The following is a 17723-nucleotide window of genomic DNA, read 5'->3' as shown; positions in this document are numbered from 1 at the left end:
CATCCTCCACCCAACACCTTGTCCCACAACATACTTTACAGCTTCTTCCTTTACATCTCCTGACAGGTTTGATACCCTTTTGGAGATGGTGAAGGATGACCTTAGGGAAGAAGGATACCACGTTCAGGAGAGCAGTCACACCACAAGAACAACTACTCATCACACTGAGGTATGTAAAAACAAATTTTTTTTATTGCAAAAACAACCACTTTCCAACATGGAAACATTCTTCCAACATGAAGACAAAAAAATAACATATCTATGTATAGCCCGGTCAGTTTTAAGGAACACCAACCACCAACTTTGTGCTGGAAGAGTTGTAGGGCATAGCTGCCCAAGTGTCTTTCGGGGACACCAGGCCCTAAATTGAAGTGCTTCAAAAACCTAACCACTGGCACATGACCCTCTGAGCCATGGATGAAGGACACAGGGCAGTGAAAAGGCTAGGCCTCTCACCGACCAGTCAAGGTGTCCTTCATCCATGGCTCCAAGGGTCTTGTGCAAGTGGTTAGGAACAAGAACAAAGTGAGGAGCAGAGGAACCGATGGCAGAGGTGCATGACTACAGGTGCAGTGCAACAGGCACAAGGTTGTGACCCAGGTAGTGTCTTTCGGGGACACCAGGCCCTAAAATTGAAGTGCTTCAAAAACCTAACCACTGGCACATGACCCTCTGAGCCATGGATGAAGGACACAGGGCAGTGAAAAGGCTAGGCCTCTCACCGACCAGTCAAGGTGTCCTTCATCCATGGCTCCAAGGGTCTTGTGCAAGTGGTTAGGAACAAGAACAAAGTGAGGAGCAAGAGGAACCGATGGCAGAGGTGCATGACTACAGGTGCAGTGCACAGGCACAAGGTTGTGACCCAGGTAGTGTCTTTCGGGGACACCAGGCCCTAAAATGAAGTGCTTCAAAAACCTAACCACTGGCACATGACCCTCTGAGCCATGGATGAAGGACACAGGGCAGTGAAAAGGCTAGGCCTCTCACCGACCAGTCAAGGTGTCCTTCATCCATGGCTCCAAGGGTCTTGTGCAAGTGGTTAGGAACAAGAACAAAGTGAGGAGCAAGAGGAACCGATGGCAGAGGTGCATGACTACAGGTGCAGTGCAACAGGCACAAGGTTGTGACCCAGGTAGTGTCTTTCGGGGACACCAGGCCCTAAAATTGAAGTGCTTCAAAACCTAACCACTGGCACATGACCCTCTGAGCCATGGATGAAGGACACAGGGCAGTGAAAAGGCTAGGCCTCTCACCGACCAGTCAAGGTGTCCTTCATCCATGGCTCCAAGGGTCTTGTGCAAGTGGTTAGAACAAGAACAAAGTGAGGAGCAAGAGGAACCGATGGCAGAGGTGCATGACTACAGGTGCAGTGCAACAGGCACAAGTTGTGACCCAGGTAGTGTCTTTCGGGGACACCAGGCCCTAAAATTGAAGTGCTTCAAAACCTAACCAACTGGCACATGACCCTCTGAGCCATGGATGAAGGACACAGGGCAGTGAAAAGGCTAGGCCTCTCACCGACCAGTCAAGGTGTCCTTCACCCATGGCTCCAAGGGTCTTGTGCAAGTGATTAGGATCAACAAAGTAAGGAACAAGAGGAATCAAAGGCACAGGTGCAGGACTACAGGTGCAGTGCAACAGGCACAAGGTTGTGACCCAGGTAGTGTCTTTCGGGGACACCAGGCCCTAAAGTTCAAGTCCAGCTAAACCAAAAGTTAAAAAGCCCTGTGATGGTATCCTTCCTCCGAGGATCGGAGGTATTCAGAGGAGCATGTCCAGGAACAATTTTACTTTTTTTTCAAATTGTATCGGCACCACTACTAGAAAAGGTGGGAGTTGCTGCCTGGAAATCTGGACTCTCTTGGGTGCTGGTCGTGGATGAGCTGGACCCTGACAGCGGTGGCCCATATTGACTGCCTCTGTAGCCGGTGTACATCTGTGATGATTGCCAGGTGGGCACCGCTGTGTGTGTGGGGGTCTAAAAATTGGTGGTTGCAATAATGGCGTGTCCATGTGCTGTTTAATCACCTCCAGCAAATTGGAATGGCACGCCATCAGGTTTTGTGAAGGCACCTTTTCAGATATGGTATTAGAGACATCACAGTGTGAAAACACGGGTGTGCCTGCAATTTCAGTAGTTCCTTGCTTTGTTGATGCATTTGCTGCATCATGTTCTGCAGCTGGCCCACCGACTGATGATGCTGCGCACGCAGTTGGTCGATTTCTCCTCTGTGCATCTCATGCATAATTTTAAGCTCGTCCCTGTAGTGCCCATGTACAGCGTCGAGCTCACATTGCAGTGAAGTGATGTGGGACTTGTACTGCTCCATGATATGGCCCCTGTCCTCATCTTGCAACTGCCGGGTTATGAGAGTTTGGTGGCTCTGAAGAATCCGAGAAGTCCGGAGACAGCCCCGGCATCTCGGACTCTATCTCTCCTTGTTGGGGGGAGGGTACCTCGACGCCTCACTGGTGTGGTGGTCCTCACTGTGGTGTGGGCAGCATCTTCCCGTCCTCTGGCCTGTGTCGGGGTGCCCTGCGCGCTGGTTGTGCTGCAGTCTCTCGGTGCTCCTCACTTTGTTCTTGTTCCCCTGGAGCTTCCATAGCGGTCGATTGTGGAGTTCAGCTCTCTCACACTCGGTCCTGCAACCTCAACATCCAAGTCTCTTCTGCCAAGTCATCATCAAAGGACGGAGTTGTGATGAAGGACTCCCCTCCTCCTACTCCTCGCCTCGGGGCAATAGGTTACATCGGCGACGTCATCATCCACCAAGCTCTCCTCACTGCTGAACCGTGCCTCCTGGGTCGGTTCCTCTTGCTCCAAATTGTCTTCAGTCCTGTAGATAAAAAAAATTATTGGTGTGCCAAACAGCATGTGGCGTCAATTCCAGAGCTAGCAAACACTAGCAATCACTTTATCACCCGTTTCTACCCAACATTTGATAAAGCTTGTGAGAAAAGTTCGCTAGCCATGGAATTGAGGCCATAGCAAATACATGGCCGAAGTCATGTGAGCTCTCAGTTCCTGCCCACAGTAGTGGTACTTACGTCTAGGTTCCAGGCTTGCATTGATGAAAGACAATTGCTTGGCAAATTGGTAGTCTTTTTGTCGCCTTCCCCCGCCACTGCCACTTCGTCGGCAAGTTTTTTCTTCCGTAGCCATTTCACATATGCATCCCGTATATTGCGCCACCTTGTCTTGTACCTTTCTCCTGTAACGACATGAAAAATTGATTTCGATTATTTCTCTTGTAGGTACATCGCAACTGGACAAACATATACATCGCTACATGTCACATTTCGTATTGGGAAGAGCACGGTGGCAGGCATCGTCGTGAGGACTTCGAGGATCCTTTGGACGCGACTGAGGGCCAGATACATGCCTGTGCCGGACACCACGAAATGGGAGGAGATCGCCCAGGGCTTCTGGACCGAGTGCAAGTTTCCTAATTGTGTTGGCGCACTGGATGGGAAACACATCCGGATTCAGAAACCCGTGGGGAGTGGCAGCCATTATTTCAACTATAAAAAATACTTCAGCATTGTTCTAATGGCAGTGGCAGATGCGGACTACAAGTTTGTGTACGTGGATGTGGGGTCGTACGGTAGTTCCAATGACTCTGGAATTTTCCAGCGTACGACCCTTTGCCGGCTGATGGAGGAAGGCAGACTGCGTCTCCCCCGTGACAGACCCTGGCCTGGGACAAGGGCACCGGCCTACCCCTATGTGTTTGTGGGGGACGAGGCCTTCGCCCTGTCCGACCATGTAATGCGTCCGTACCCAGACAGGGGACTTGATGCCAGCCAGCTACACTTCAATGCTCGGTTGAGCCGTGCAAGGAGAATGGTGGAGTGCACATTTGGGATCCTGGTGTCAAAGTGGAGGGTGTTCCACACGCCCATGCTGCTGAAACCGGGCAACGCAGTTGTCGTGGTGAAGGCAGCATGCATCCTCCACAACTTTGTGCGGCAGGAGGAAAGAGAGACTCCTGAACCCCCGAATGTGCTTCCACTAATGCCCCTGCGGAGGTATGCAACCAGGCCAAGGGTAGTGTCACTGCGGAACAGGGACCAACTGAGACTTTATTTTACCACACCACCTGGACGAGGGTGAATGTTTGGTTTTTAATATGTTTTGTTGAAATGTGTTTATTTTGGAGTTTCAAGTTTGAGTGATTTTAAATGTATTAATTTTTAACAATAAATTGATGTATAATAATTGGTCATTGTGTATGTTTTATGTGCACAGGTGGGGTACATCGCAGGTGGGTGGGATACATCACAGGTGGGATACATCACAGGTGGGGTAGAGGTGGGTGGGATACATCACAGGTGGGGTAGAGGTGGGTGGGATACATCACAGGTGGGGTAGAGGTGGGTGGGATACATCACAGGTGGGGTAGAGGTGGGTGGGATACATCACAGGTGGGGTAGAGGTGGGTGGGATACATCACAGGTGGGATACATCACAGGTGGGGTACAGGTGGGTGTGATACATCACAGGTGGGTGGGATACAGCACAGGTGGGGTACAGGTGGGTGGGATACATCACAGGTGGGATACATCACAGGTGGGGTAGAGGTGGGTGGGATACATCACAGGTGGGATACATCACAGGTGGGATACATCACAGGTGGGGTACAGGTGGGTGTGATACATCACAGGTGGGTGGGATACAGTACAGGTGGGTGGGATACATCACAGGTGGGATACATCACAGGTGGGGTAGAGGTGGGTGGGATACATCACAGGTGGGGTAGAGGTGGGTGGGATACATCACAGGTGGGGTAGAGGTGGGTGGGATACATCACAGGTGGGATACATCACAGGTGGGGTACATCACAGGTGGGGTACAGGTGGGTGTGATACATCACAGGTGGGTGGGATACAGCACAGGTGGGATACACCACAGGTGGGATACATCACAGGTGGGATACATCACAGGTGGGGTACAGGTGGGTGTGATACATCACAGGTGGGTGGGATACAGCACAGGTGGGGTACAGGTGGGTGGGATACATCACAGGTGGGATACATCACAGGTGGGGGGGATACATCACAGGTGGGGTAGAGGTGGGTGGGATACATCACAGGTGGGGTACTGGTGGGTGGGATACATCACAGGTGGGATACATCACAGGTGGGGTACAGGTGGGTGGGATACATCACAGGTGGGTGGGAAACAGCACAGGTGGGGTACAGGTGGGTGGGATCATCACAGGTGGGATACATCACAGGTGGGGTACAGGTGGGTGGGATACATCACAGGTGGGATACATCACAGGTGGGGTACAGGTGGGTGGGATACATCACAGGTGGGTGGGAAACAGCACAGGTGGGGTACAGGTGGGTGGGATACATCACAGGTGGGATACATCACAGGTGGGGTACAGGTGGGTGGGATACATCACAGGTGGGATACATCACAGGTGGGGTACAGGTGGGTGGGATACATCACAGGTGGGGTACAGGTGGGTGGGGAACAGGTGGGTGGGCCACGGGTGGGTGGGCAACACGTGGGTGACACAAATCCATAGCAAAAGTTGAATACATCACAAGCTTAAACCACAAGCCCCCCCCCAAAAACTTCTAGTCAACATACCCTCTGTGCCTTGCTGTCTCTTGCTCAAGTTCTCAAAGTCCTCCACATACAGCTTGGCAATTTTTTTCCACAGGCCTCTGCATTTTTTGATGTTGCTGTGGTCCGCATCCCCCTTGTCCCACAGGGCTGGTACCTGCTGCACCTGTAGGATGAGGTCTTCTGATGTGTAGGGCCTCACCCCCTCGCTATCAGACAGATCCTGCTCCATATTGCTGCCAAAGAGCTCCAGCATGAAGTCACTGCTGCTCCACTCTGTGAACGCTGGTGCCATGTGGTCCCCATCCAAAATGGCCACCATACCATAGAGTCAGCATAGGAAGTGTGGTACAACATCCGGTTTTTATAGCCAGTGTGTTGTGCGCTCTCCGGTTCTCATTGGTTTCCATTGGCCGGATGCAACATTCCGGCTCCGGTCCGGATACGTCAGCCGGACCAGCCGGACCAAAAAATAGCGCATGTTGGAACGGACGCCGGAGTCCGGATCCGGTCCGGCTCCGGTCCGGACGAAACGGACGCATGTGAACGGTCGCATAGACTTTCATTGCTATGCCGTGCGTCCGTTTCGTCCGGTCCGCATGCGGTCCGGCTCCGGCACGGCTCCGGCACGGCGATTCCGGATAGCAACCGCTAATGTGAACCGGGCCTCAGTCTGCTCTGTGTCCTTCTCCCCTGGACCCCTGACAGTCTTCAGCTTGCACGATCCTCCTCAGGCTTCTGTGTGTGCTGGCTGGGAAGTGCAGGTGCCGCCGCCCACTGAATCAGCTCTCCTCAGGGAAACTTGCTGCTGCAGTAGTGTTGTCCGGATCATGAACGATTCGGATCTTTGATCCGAATCTATTTTATGAGTCGATCATCCGAATCATCAAAATGAACGATTCGGATCGCAAAAGGGGCGGGGCCAGGAGCGACACGCCCCCTCTCAGCGGGCAGCGGGGTCCTGGAAGCAGGGATCGCTCTGTTGGAAGGGAGGCAGCCTTGCAGGGAGACAGGTAGATGAGAGAAAGGGGACATGGGTGCCACTGCCAGATATGTGTAGAGCACACATACTGGCTGCAATGTGCTGCTCATTATAAGCTGTCTGTTCCGTAGTTGTGCACAGTGATCACATGGGAAGCTTTTGGCTCAGCACAGCTCAGTAACTTTGCAGACAGTGTGATTGAAAGGCAATATAATCCTCCTGCACTCGGCACTAAACAGCTGCACTTATCTTCTGGGAATGCTTTCTTTCACTGTGCGACCTTTTCTTTCAAAGTGTACAGATGAGCATATAGGTGAAATGTATGTAAAGCATATGATTTCAGCATGTGGGTATTACGTGCAAACATTTCTGCTCTCTGCTCGTCCCTCCTCCCTTCTCTGTCCACTCCCTGCCCTCTGTCCATCTTCTCCCCTTCTCTGTGTGTCCACCCCCCTCCCCTTCTCCTGTCCACAGACCTGTCCTGCTGTTCATTTCACCCCCGAATGCTTCCGGTAGTAAAATGATCCGAGATTCGGATCAAAGATCCGGATCTCTTCAATGATCCGATTCAAATCATCCGGATCATTGAAAAGATCCGAACTTCCCATCTCTATGCTGCAGTGCTGCTCCCCATCAGGCCCAGGAACTTCAGGAAGACCGCGCTCTGTTCAAAACGGCTGGGAGGCGGAGCTTCAGTGTGGCCAATCTTGTAGGTGGCAGGGAGAAGGGGTGGAGCAGCTGGGTTGGTGCTACTTGGCGCAGCGCTGGCCAATGCTGTAAGGGGAGCAGAGAGCTGCATAGCAACAGACAGGGACTGAAGTGCCCCGCATGACCTGACAGAGGTTTGTGGCACAGTGGGCGGAAATCCGTAGCACGTGCCTCGGATCTTTAGCCCTAGCGACGCCCTGCCTACCTACCTGTTGTTCACAGCGCACCCACCTACCTACAGCTGAGCGCATGCAGTGTCACTGTGCCTGTCCGCTACCTGTCTGTGTGTGACAGGTGCACATTGTAATACCCATCACTGCATATACCTACCTGTTGTGTTCAGTGCACCCACCTCATCACTGCATATATCTACCTGTTGTGTTCAGTGCACCCACATACCTACGTGAGTGCACGCAGGGCGGCCGGTGTGACAGTACGCACATGCGCCGAACTGTCACTACGGCCGCTGTGATGACGCGAGGCGGCCGGCATAGTGACAACAGCCGTGACGTATTAAGAAGAAGGAGCCCAACATTCGGGCCCAGTGTCAACGGGAGCCGCCGGGCTGCCATTTCTAAACGGGGCCTAGGAGAAGAACCAGGATGCCACCGTGGGACCCCCCGACCCACAGTGGGCTGCAGAAAGCCACAGGTGAGTAGCAATTTCGTTTTTATTTAGAGCTCGGAGTCCCTTTAAAAAGGCATTTTATGACAAGTTCTGAAAATATCACAGAGGAGAAAACTCAGGAGAAAAAAATTGAATTGCATATGGGCCCATGTCTCAGTGAAAGACTAAACCCCATGGTAGACCCCAGTATCAGACAATACCCTGCGACAAACCTCCATTAACAAGCAGCACCCCATGACAGACCCCAGTAACAGATAGTCTCCTCCATCCATTGACAGACAGCACCCCATGACAGACCCTAATATCAGTTTGCACCCTATGACAGAACCCCAGTACCAGACAATGGGCCATATCCTATTAACTTTTCTCTTGAGTTTTCTATAAGGAGATATTTTTAAACTTTATTAATAAAATACCATTAAAGTCCACCCCAAGCAAATTACTCAAAAGAGGTTTGATATCACTTTTTTTTTTAAAATACTTTTTCAATTGCTAAGTGCAGAAAAGTTATTTTTTTAGATAAGGTGAAATATCTCCTAGGAGAAAACTCAGGAAAAAAAAGTTGATTGGAGTAGACCCAGTGCCCCCTATCCAGCAACAGACAGCACTCCATAACAGTCCCCAGTAACAGACAATGCCTCATGACAGAGCCCCAGTTATAGGCAGTACCCTATGACAAACCCCCAATATAAGGCAATACCTCATGAGAGCCCCCACTAATATATATCACCCCATGACCCTAGTAAGAGATAACACCCTGTGATTGCTTCCCTTCTCTTATCCTCACAGTGACAAATAACAGACCCAAATAACAGCACCCCAGGCCATGACATATGTATAAAGAGAACCGAGAGCCCAATATAGTGTAGTAAGTATTGACATTTGGGTAAATGAAACGAGTATAATATATACTCACAAACCAAGGTTACATTCAAGTAACCACTGTACAGGCAGGTGAGCAGATTAGCCTATCCTCACTCAGGATTAAGAAGTCGCTCTCTGTAGACAGGAGAAAGAAAGGGGTATCCCCCTCCACCAGGGGTGGATATCAATTATAACGTAATGAAGAACAGAGACTGTCATGGGGTGCTATAATGAAATGAAGAACAGAGGCGCCAACGGGATAAAAACAATTCTTAAAACTTTTAAAATTGCTTAGGAGGCAGTGGTGGACTTACCCCCCACAAGCAGACACGCCTCAGTGAGGCGCTTATCGTGACCTTGAGACTGTACTGTGTGTACTCCTATTTTTTATTGCTTGAGGAAGCGGGAATATACCTGCGAAACGCGTTGCAAAAATCCCCTGGAGTGTACCAATAAATTTGATTGTTTTGAGTACACAGTTTTCGTGTCGGCTTGCGGGGGGTAAGTCCACCACTGCCTCCTAAGCAATTTTAAAAGTTTTAAGAATTTATTTTATCCTGTTGGCGCCTCTGTTCTTCATTACGTTATAGCACCCCATGACAGTCTCCAATTATAGATAGCACTCCAGTAAAATATCAGACAACCTGCTCAGTACACTCCCATTTGCTGTCACTATGGCTGAGGTAGAGGGGCTACTCTCACATTTCTTGAGACGCTTCAAGCCCAGCCAGCATTCAACTGCACCACTCACCATCTCCCAGCTGCCATTCCACCCATCTTCCCTGCACATGTCCCCAATGGCTAGAAAATAGAAAAGGAGAAAGCCTGGAGATGCCCCATGACCAAAATGAGTGCTGGTTGGGTTGAAGACTATCAAGAAACAAATACTGTCACATGACCCCAGCCATAGTGACAGCAAGCCGGAGTGTACAGAGTAGGAGTCCAGAACTGTAGAAAGTATGCTTGAGCTCCTTCCATCCTCCTCTGGTAGTCACCCCATGTTGTCAGTTGTGCAGCATGGCTGATTTACAGCAGTTGATTTTCACCTCCAAAAACTCGGTATCTAGGCCAAATGCCATTCTGCGCCATACCATAGACAGACCTCTGTCAGCCTAGCCATCAGCCTTTCGGTATATGGATTGATTTGTTTGTATTGTTTTCGCCAGGTGCAGTGGTGTAACAATAGCCTCTGTGATAGCGGGGTGGCTATAGTGGCAGCTCTTGATACATGTCAAGCCATCAGGAGCCTCAGGGTGGCAGCATAGAGCGCTGGGAAGAACAGGAGACTAGATGCAGTGTGGACTAGGTAAATGTAACAGCGCTTCCTGCTGAAAGGAAGGATTACTGAAATGTTAATATAGGGTGCAGGTGTATGCATGCACCAGCAATCACAGGACTGACAATTCACTAGACCTCCTTATGGTTTGCTATGACTGAGGGTTGCAAACTTTTTTATTGTGAATGCAGATCCATTACTTCTATGTTGAGTGCCGAATTAACAAACTTTTTCAAGTGTATGAATGACTTTAGCATTTATCACTTACACTACCATCTGTACCATGTCATGTCGCTACAGTGTATTGATTTTTGAGGCTGCTGTTAAACAGTTTACACTGCATATGCTTCAGTCAATTTCATTTAATAAAGCTTCTTTGAAAACGAAAAGCAGATACCGTAGTAACAGCCCAGGAGGACGTCCGTAAATCAGGCTCACTCACTGCAAACTAACTGATTTCATAAAGCAGTTTGGGAAGAAGAAATATCCCTGATGATGCACCAGATGCCTGCTCACATCACACCTGACTTAGCAGCTGTTACCAGGTTTTGATTTAATCTGTTATACATTTTCATCATTTTACAATTTCCTGTTGAGTGGTGTGTCAGTTTTAATTAACTATTACTGAACAGATCTTTCATTTCCCTTTTTTGCTGAATACTTCCATGGTCCTTTTGTGTTCATGGTGCTCAATCTATCAAAGGACAGTAAAGTGAAATTTACATGTAAGTTACCGCATGCCACATATGCATCGCATGTTCTCATCAGATCATTCTAAATGCACTGCCTCATATTGCATAGTGCTGCTATCATCATTGCCTTTATTTGGGGGGGGGGGGGGGGGCGAGGGCGTGGTATTGATTAAACTTGCTTACTGCCTTTAACACCTATTTTATCTCATATTTTAATGTTAATATTTTGCTGACTCAACTTCATCTTGTGATTTACTAATATTATGCGCCCTAAGTTTTGTGCTAACTTTGCACCTAGTTATGCACATTTAGGCCTAGTGCACACCAGAGCGGTTCGGCTGTGTTTTGCGATCCGCTTGCGACTGCGGATACGCTTAGGTAATGTATTTCAATGGGCTGGTGCAAACCAGAGCTGGAGGCGTTTTGCAGAAACGCATACTCCCAGGGTGAGGCATTTTTTGGTTTGTGGATGCGTTTCTGCCTCAATGTTAAGTATAGGAAAAACGCAAACCGCTCTGAAAAACGCCTGTTCAGAGTGGTTTTGCCGGCGTTTTTGTTGCAGAAGCTGTTCAGTAACAGCTTTACTGTAACAATATATGAAATCTACTACACCAAAACCGTTACACAAGACTGCAAAACGCTAGCTGAAACGCTACAGAAAAAGAAGAAAAAGCGTTTCAAAATCTGCTAGCATTTTGCGGATCTGCTAGCGGTTTTTGGTGTGCACCAGGCCTAAGTATTGGCCATGCACATAAATTATCTTCTTCCGTACTACCACATGATAGATGACCAGGGGCGGACTGACAATTCATGGGGCCCCCGGGCAATAGGAGATTATGGGGACCTTTACCAGTGTCACCCACATTTCATGTTATTTTTTACAGAGTAAGATATATATATATATATATATATATATATATATATATATATATATATACTGTATACAGTGGCTTGCAAAAGTATTCGGCCCCCTTGAAGTTTTCCACATTTTGTCACATTACTGCCACAAAGATGAATCAATTTTATTGGAATTCCGCATATAGGACCAATACAAAGTGGTGTACAGGTGAGAAGTGGAACGAAAATCATACATGATTCCAAACATTTTTTACAAATCAATAACTGCAAAGTGGGGTGTGCATAAATATTCAGCCCCCTTTGGTCTGAGTGCACTCAGTTGCCCATAGACATTGCCTGATGAGTGCTAATGACTAAATAGAGTGCACCTGTGTGTAATCTAATGTCAGTACAAAGACAGCTGCTCTGTGACAGCCTCAGAGGTTGTCTAAGAGAATATTGAGAGCAACAACACCATGAAGTCCAAAGAACACACCAGACAGGCCAGGGATAAAGTTATTGAGGAATTTAAAGCAGGCTTAGGCTACAAAAAGATTTCCAAAGCCTTGAACACCCACAGAGCACTGTTCAAGCGATCATTCAGAAATGGAAGGAGTATGGCACAACTGTAAACCTACCAAGACAAGGCCGTCCACCTAAACTCACAGGCCGAACAAGGAGAGCGCTGATCAGAAATGCAACCAAGAGGCCCACGGTGACTCTGGATGAGCTGCAGAGATCTACAGCTCAGGTGCGGGAATCTGTCCATAGGACAACTGTTAGTCGTGCACTGCACAAAGTTGGACTTTATGGAAGAGTGGCATAGAAGAAAGCCATTGTTAACAGAAAAGCATAAGAAGTCCCATTTGCAGTTTGCCACAACCCACGGCCGGCCTTTGGCCTGTGCGACCGGAGCGATCGCTCAGGGCGCCGGACCACCGGCTTCCAGGGGGGGGGCGCCGCGCTCCTGCCGCATATTGTTTTGTGCTGTAGCTCCATTCACGCTTGATTGTGTATCTCGCCTGGCTTCCCACCACGTGATGTGCCTGTGTGAGGCTGGCTTCCTACCACGTGATTGTGCATGTGCCGGTGTTTGAATAGCAGTGTGATCGAAGGAAGACTTATGAGGGAATCTGAATGGCTGGCCAGAGATGGTCTTGCAAGGATGCTTTGATCCTGGGCTGCAGAGTCCGACGGAACGGAGGTGAGATTAACCTCTAAATTGACGGCTGTTGTCTGGAACTGTTCAGCATTATCTTGATTAATTGCCTTTGGACTGACTGCTGGATTGATTATCAGTCTTTACTTCCAAAGTGGTCAGTGGATGGTTTTATGGGGGCTCTTCAAAGGTCAAATAATTAGCCTGGCATGTGTGAAAGTTTGTTGTATTGTTTTTACAACTTTTACAATGTTGCATTCTGCCTGTTTGTTATAATTACATGGCTGGAGGCAGAAGACTAATGGGATTTATCCACATTGCTCTGTGATTATATTATTCTGGAGGGGTTAACCACCTAATGTAGTATCCTATGTAAAGGACATCCGAGGTGATTTTTGTCTATGCATAAATATTTGTATAACTGTCTGCAGGTGCCTGGTGACAGTGTGAGTTTGCAAACAAGGGGGCTTGGAGCTGCAGCAGCATGCCAGGAGTGGAGAGAGGGTGTGTGCTATTTGAGATATGCATGTAAATGTATGGTATATCTACTTTTTTTTTTTTTAAGTGCATTGCACACTGCCAGGGGTGATCATGGGGAAATGAGTGTTCAAGGGGCTCAGACTGTAGCTGTGCATGCAAGGTCTCAGCAAGGGGCTGCCTCCCTTATAAAGGTGGCCATACACTGGTCGATGTGCCATTAGATCGACCAGCTGACAGATCCCTATCTGATCGAATCTGATCAGAGAGGGATTGTATGGCTGCCTTTACTGCAAACAGATTGTGAATCGATTTCAGCCTGAAACCGATCACAATCTGTTCAGCTGCTCCTGCCGCCTGTCCCCGACCCCCGTATACATTACCTGAGGCTGGCTCCCGGGCGTCTTCTCCGCACTGCACCGCACCGCTGTTCTTGCTCCATCCCGGCGCTTCCTGTGTTACTCCGTGACCAGGAAGTTCAAATAGAGCGCCCTCTATTTCAACTTCCTGGTCACCGGAGTGACACAGGAAGTATAAGCGTACACTGGGAGATGCGGAAATGCGGTGCAGCGAGGAGAAGAGGACCCCGGAGCCAGCTTCAGGTAATGTATACATGCTCGGATCGGGCCCGAATCGTACGCCGCAAGCGACGCGCTCCTACCGCCGGGTGATCGAGGGTAATTTCCCGCACGGCGCGATCGACGGTCCGATCCGATTTCGGGAGGGAATCGGATCGGCGGGTGCGTTTAGCGCAAGCGATTGGCAGCAGATCCGATCCCAGGATCGGATCTGCTGTCGAAACGGCCGTGAATCGAGCCAGTGTATGGCCTGCTTAAATGATCCACATCTGCTGACACTTTTGCAGTCACAGTTCTGCCGTCACCTGCTGATCTACCTTGTCATGCAACTGTCCTTAGAGGAGCTCACAATCTAATGCCTGCAATCATGTCACTAATTGTCCTCAGAAGAGCATATAATCTACTCACTGCATCATGTTACCAAATATATTTTTTTCTTTAGCCCCCAGCTCCAATCATTGTGGGGATGTGGCTGCACTTTGAGGGGGGAACAAAAATAATTGCTTTTTATATGGGGGGGGGGGGTCGTCAATGTTACCTTTCATATGTGAGGGTGATCGCTCATTGTCAAATGTGGGGGTCAATGCTGCTGTTATTCTGTAGGGGTGTTTGCTGAATGTCATACTGTATGTAGGGGTCAATGCTGCTTGTCATAGTTGGGGTCATTACTGAATTTCACATGCTGGGATGCTATCATATGTAGGGTCAATGCTACTTGTCATATGTGGGTGTTTATGCTGCTTTTTATAAGAGGTGGGGGGCAATTGCTGCTTTTCATATTTGGGGTGATTGCAATTCATTTTGTATACAGTAGTAGTGTATTTGCAGTCAAAAGTTAAGACTGTATGTTTGCTGGGGAAAAGGTGTGTGTGTGTGTGTGTGTGTGTGTGTGTGTAGTGGGGATGGGGGTGTTGGGCTGGGAATGTTAGGGTGATGGTCGGTCAGGGGGCGGCTGATGGTAGTGGGCCTAGGGCGGTAAAAAGTACAAATCCGGCCATAGCCGGCACTTAGGTTGATGGGGGCGAAGACCATGCAGCGCTGCCTCTTGGAGTCAGTGTGAGACTCCGCCCAGCTCCCGGCCCCGTAATAGGATGGATGGAGCCAGGAGCGCTGAATGGATGGATGGATGGATGGATGGATAGATATATAGATTCCCCCTTAGTGTATATAGATTACTAGTCTTGTATATGTAGTAGTCAGATCCCCCTTTAGTGTATATATAGGCAGATCCCGCCCGTAGTGTATAAATTACATATACACGAAGGGGGGATCTGCCTAGATACACTAAAGGGAATGTTGCACGTGTGTGTGTGTGTGTGTGTGTGTGTGTGCGTGCGCAGAAAGAGGATGAATGGGGGGGGGCACCAAAATCTGGTTAGGCTCAGGGCGCTGTGAAACCTAAGGCCGGCCCTGCCACAACCCATGTGGGGGACACAGCAAACATGTGGAAGAAGGTGCTCTGGTCAGATAAGACCAAAATGGAACTTTTTGACCAAAATGCAAAACGCTATGTGTGGCAGAAAACTAACACTGCACATCACTCTGAACACACCATCCCCACTGTCAAATATGCGGGTAGCAGCATCATGCTCTGGGGGTGCTTCTCTTCAGCAGGGACAGGGAAGCTGTTCAGAGTTGATGTGAAGATAGATGGAGCCAAATACAGGGCAATCTTGGAAGAAAACCTCTTGGAGTCTGCAAAAGACTCGAGACTTAGGCGGAGGTTCACCTTCCAGCAGGACAACGACCCTAAAAATAAAGCCAGGGCAACAATGGAATGGTTTACAACAAAACATATCCATGTGTTAGAATGGCCCAGTCAAAGTTCAGATCTAAATCTGATCGAGAATTTGTGGCAAGATTTGAAAACTGCTGTTCACAAACGCTGTCCATCTAATCTGACGGAGCTGGAGCTGTTTTGCAGAGAAGAATGGGCAAGGATTTCAGTCTCTCTAGATGTGCAAAGCTGGTACAGACATACCCTAAAAGACTGGCAGCTGTAATTGCAGCAAAAGGTGGTTCTACAAAGTATTGACTCAGGGGGCTGAATAATTATGCACACCCCACTTTGCAGTTATTTTTTTTTAAATGTTTGGCATCATGTATGAGTTTCGTTCCACTTCTCACGTGTACACCACTTTGTATTGGTCTTTCATGTGGAATTCCAATAAAATTGAGTCATCCTTCTGGCAGTAATGTGGCAAAATGTGGAAAATTTCAAGGGGGCCGAATACTTTTGCAAGCCACTCAATGTATATATATATATATATATATATATATATACACACACACAGTGGCTTGCAAAAGTATTCGGCCCCCTTGAAGTTTTCCACATTTTGTCACATTACTGCCACGAATATAAATCAATTTTACTGGAATTCCACGTGAAAGCCCAATACAAAGTGGTGTACGCGTAAGAAGTGGAACGAAAATCATACATGATTCCAAACATTTTTTACAAATCAATAACTGCAAAGTGGGGTGTGCGTAATTATGCAGCCCCCTTTTGTCTGAGTGCAGTCAGTTGCCCATAGACATTGTCTGATGAGTGCTAATGACTAAACAGTGCTCCTGTGTGTAATCTAATGTCAGTACAAATACAGCTGCTCTGTGATGGCCTCAGAGGTTGTCTAAGAGAATCTTGGAAGCAACAACACCATGAAGTCCAAAGAACACACCAGACAGGTCAGGGATAAAGTTATTGAGAAATTTAAAGCAGGCTTAGGCTACAAAAAGATTTCCAAACCCTTGAACATCCCATGGAGCACTGTTCAAGTGATCATTCAAAAATGGAAGGAGTATGGCACAACTGTAAACCTACCAAGACAAGGCTGTCCACCTAAACTCACAGGCCGAACAAGGAGAGCGCTGATCAGAAATGCAGTCAAGAGGCCCATGGTGACACTGGAAGAGCTGCAAAGATCTACAGCTCAGGTGGGGGAATCTGTCCATAGGACAACTATTAGTCGTGCACTGCACAAAGTTGGCTCTTATGGAAGAGTGACAAGAAGAAAGCCGTTAACAGAAAAGCATAAGAAGTCCCGTTTGCTGTGCCCCCCACATGGCTTGTGGCAAACTGCAAACATGTGGAAGAAGGTGCTCTGGTCGGATGAGACCAAAATGGAACTTTTTGGCCAAAATGCAAAACGCTATGCGTGGCAGAAAACTAACACTGCACATCACTCAGAACACACCATCCCCACTGTCAAATATCGTGGTGGCAGCATCATGCTCTGGGGTTGCTTCTCTTCTGCAAAGACAGGGAAGCTGGTCAAAGTTGATGGGAAGATGGATGGAGCCAAATACAGGGCAATCTTGGAAGAAAACCCCTTGGAGTATGCAAAAGACTTGAGACTGGGGCGGAGGTTCACCTTCCAGCAGGACAACGACCCTAAACATAAAGACAGGGCAACAATGGAATGGTTTAAAACAAAACATATCCATGTGTTAGAATGGCCCAGTCAAAGTCCAGATCTAAATCCAATCGAGAATCTGTGGCAAGATCTGAAAACTGCTGTTCACAAACGCTGTCCATCTAATCTAACTGAGCTGGAGCTGTTTTGCAAAGAAGAATGGGCAAGGATTTCAGTCTCTAGATGTGCAAAGCTGGTAGAGACATACCCTAAAAGACTGGCAGCTGTAAATGCAACAAAAGGTGGTTCTACAAAGTATTGACTCAGGGGGCTGAATAATTACGCACACCCCACTTTACAGTTATTGAGTTGTAAAAAATGTTTGGAATTATGTATGATTTTCGTTCCACTTCTCACGTGTACACCACTTTGTATTGGTCTTTCAAGTGGAATTCCAATAAAATATGATTCATGTTTGTGGCGGTAATGTGACAAAATGTGGAAAACTTCAAGGGGCCGAATACTTTTGCAAGCCACTGTATATATATAATAATAATAATAATGTACTGACAACAGATATTTTATACAGAAA

At 48.2% G+C, this 17723-nt stretch overlaps 1 pseudogene; it reads left to right on the top strand.

The window, feature by feature from the left end:
- LOC137522123 (RNA-binding protein 25-like) overlaps nucleotides 1-17723 on the top strand; it is a 40747-nt pseudogene that overhangs the window by 2830 nt on the left and 20194 nt on the right.

Source organism: Hyperolius riggenbachi, chromosome 6 (assembly GCF_040937935.1).
Source record: "Hyperolius riggenbachi isolate aHypRig1 chromosome 6, aHypRig1.pri, whole genome shotgun sequence".
Classification (NCBI taxonomy): Eukaryota; Metazoa; Chordata; class Amphibia; order Anura; family Hyperoliidae; genus Hyperolius; species Hyperolius riggenbachi.
Note: the sequence above shows the minus strand (reverse complement) of the source record. Positions and strands in the feature narration are given on the sequence as shown.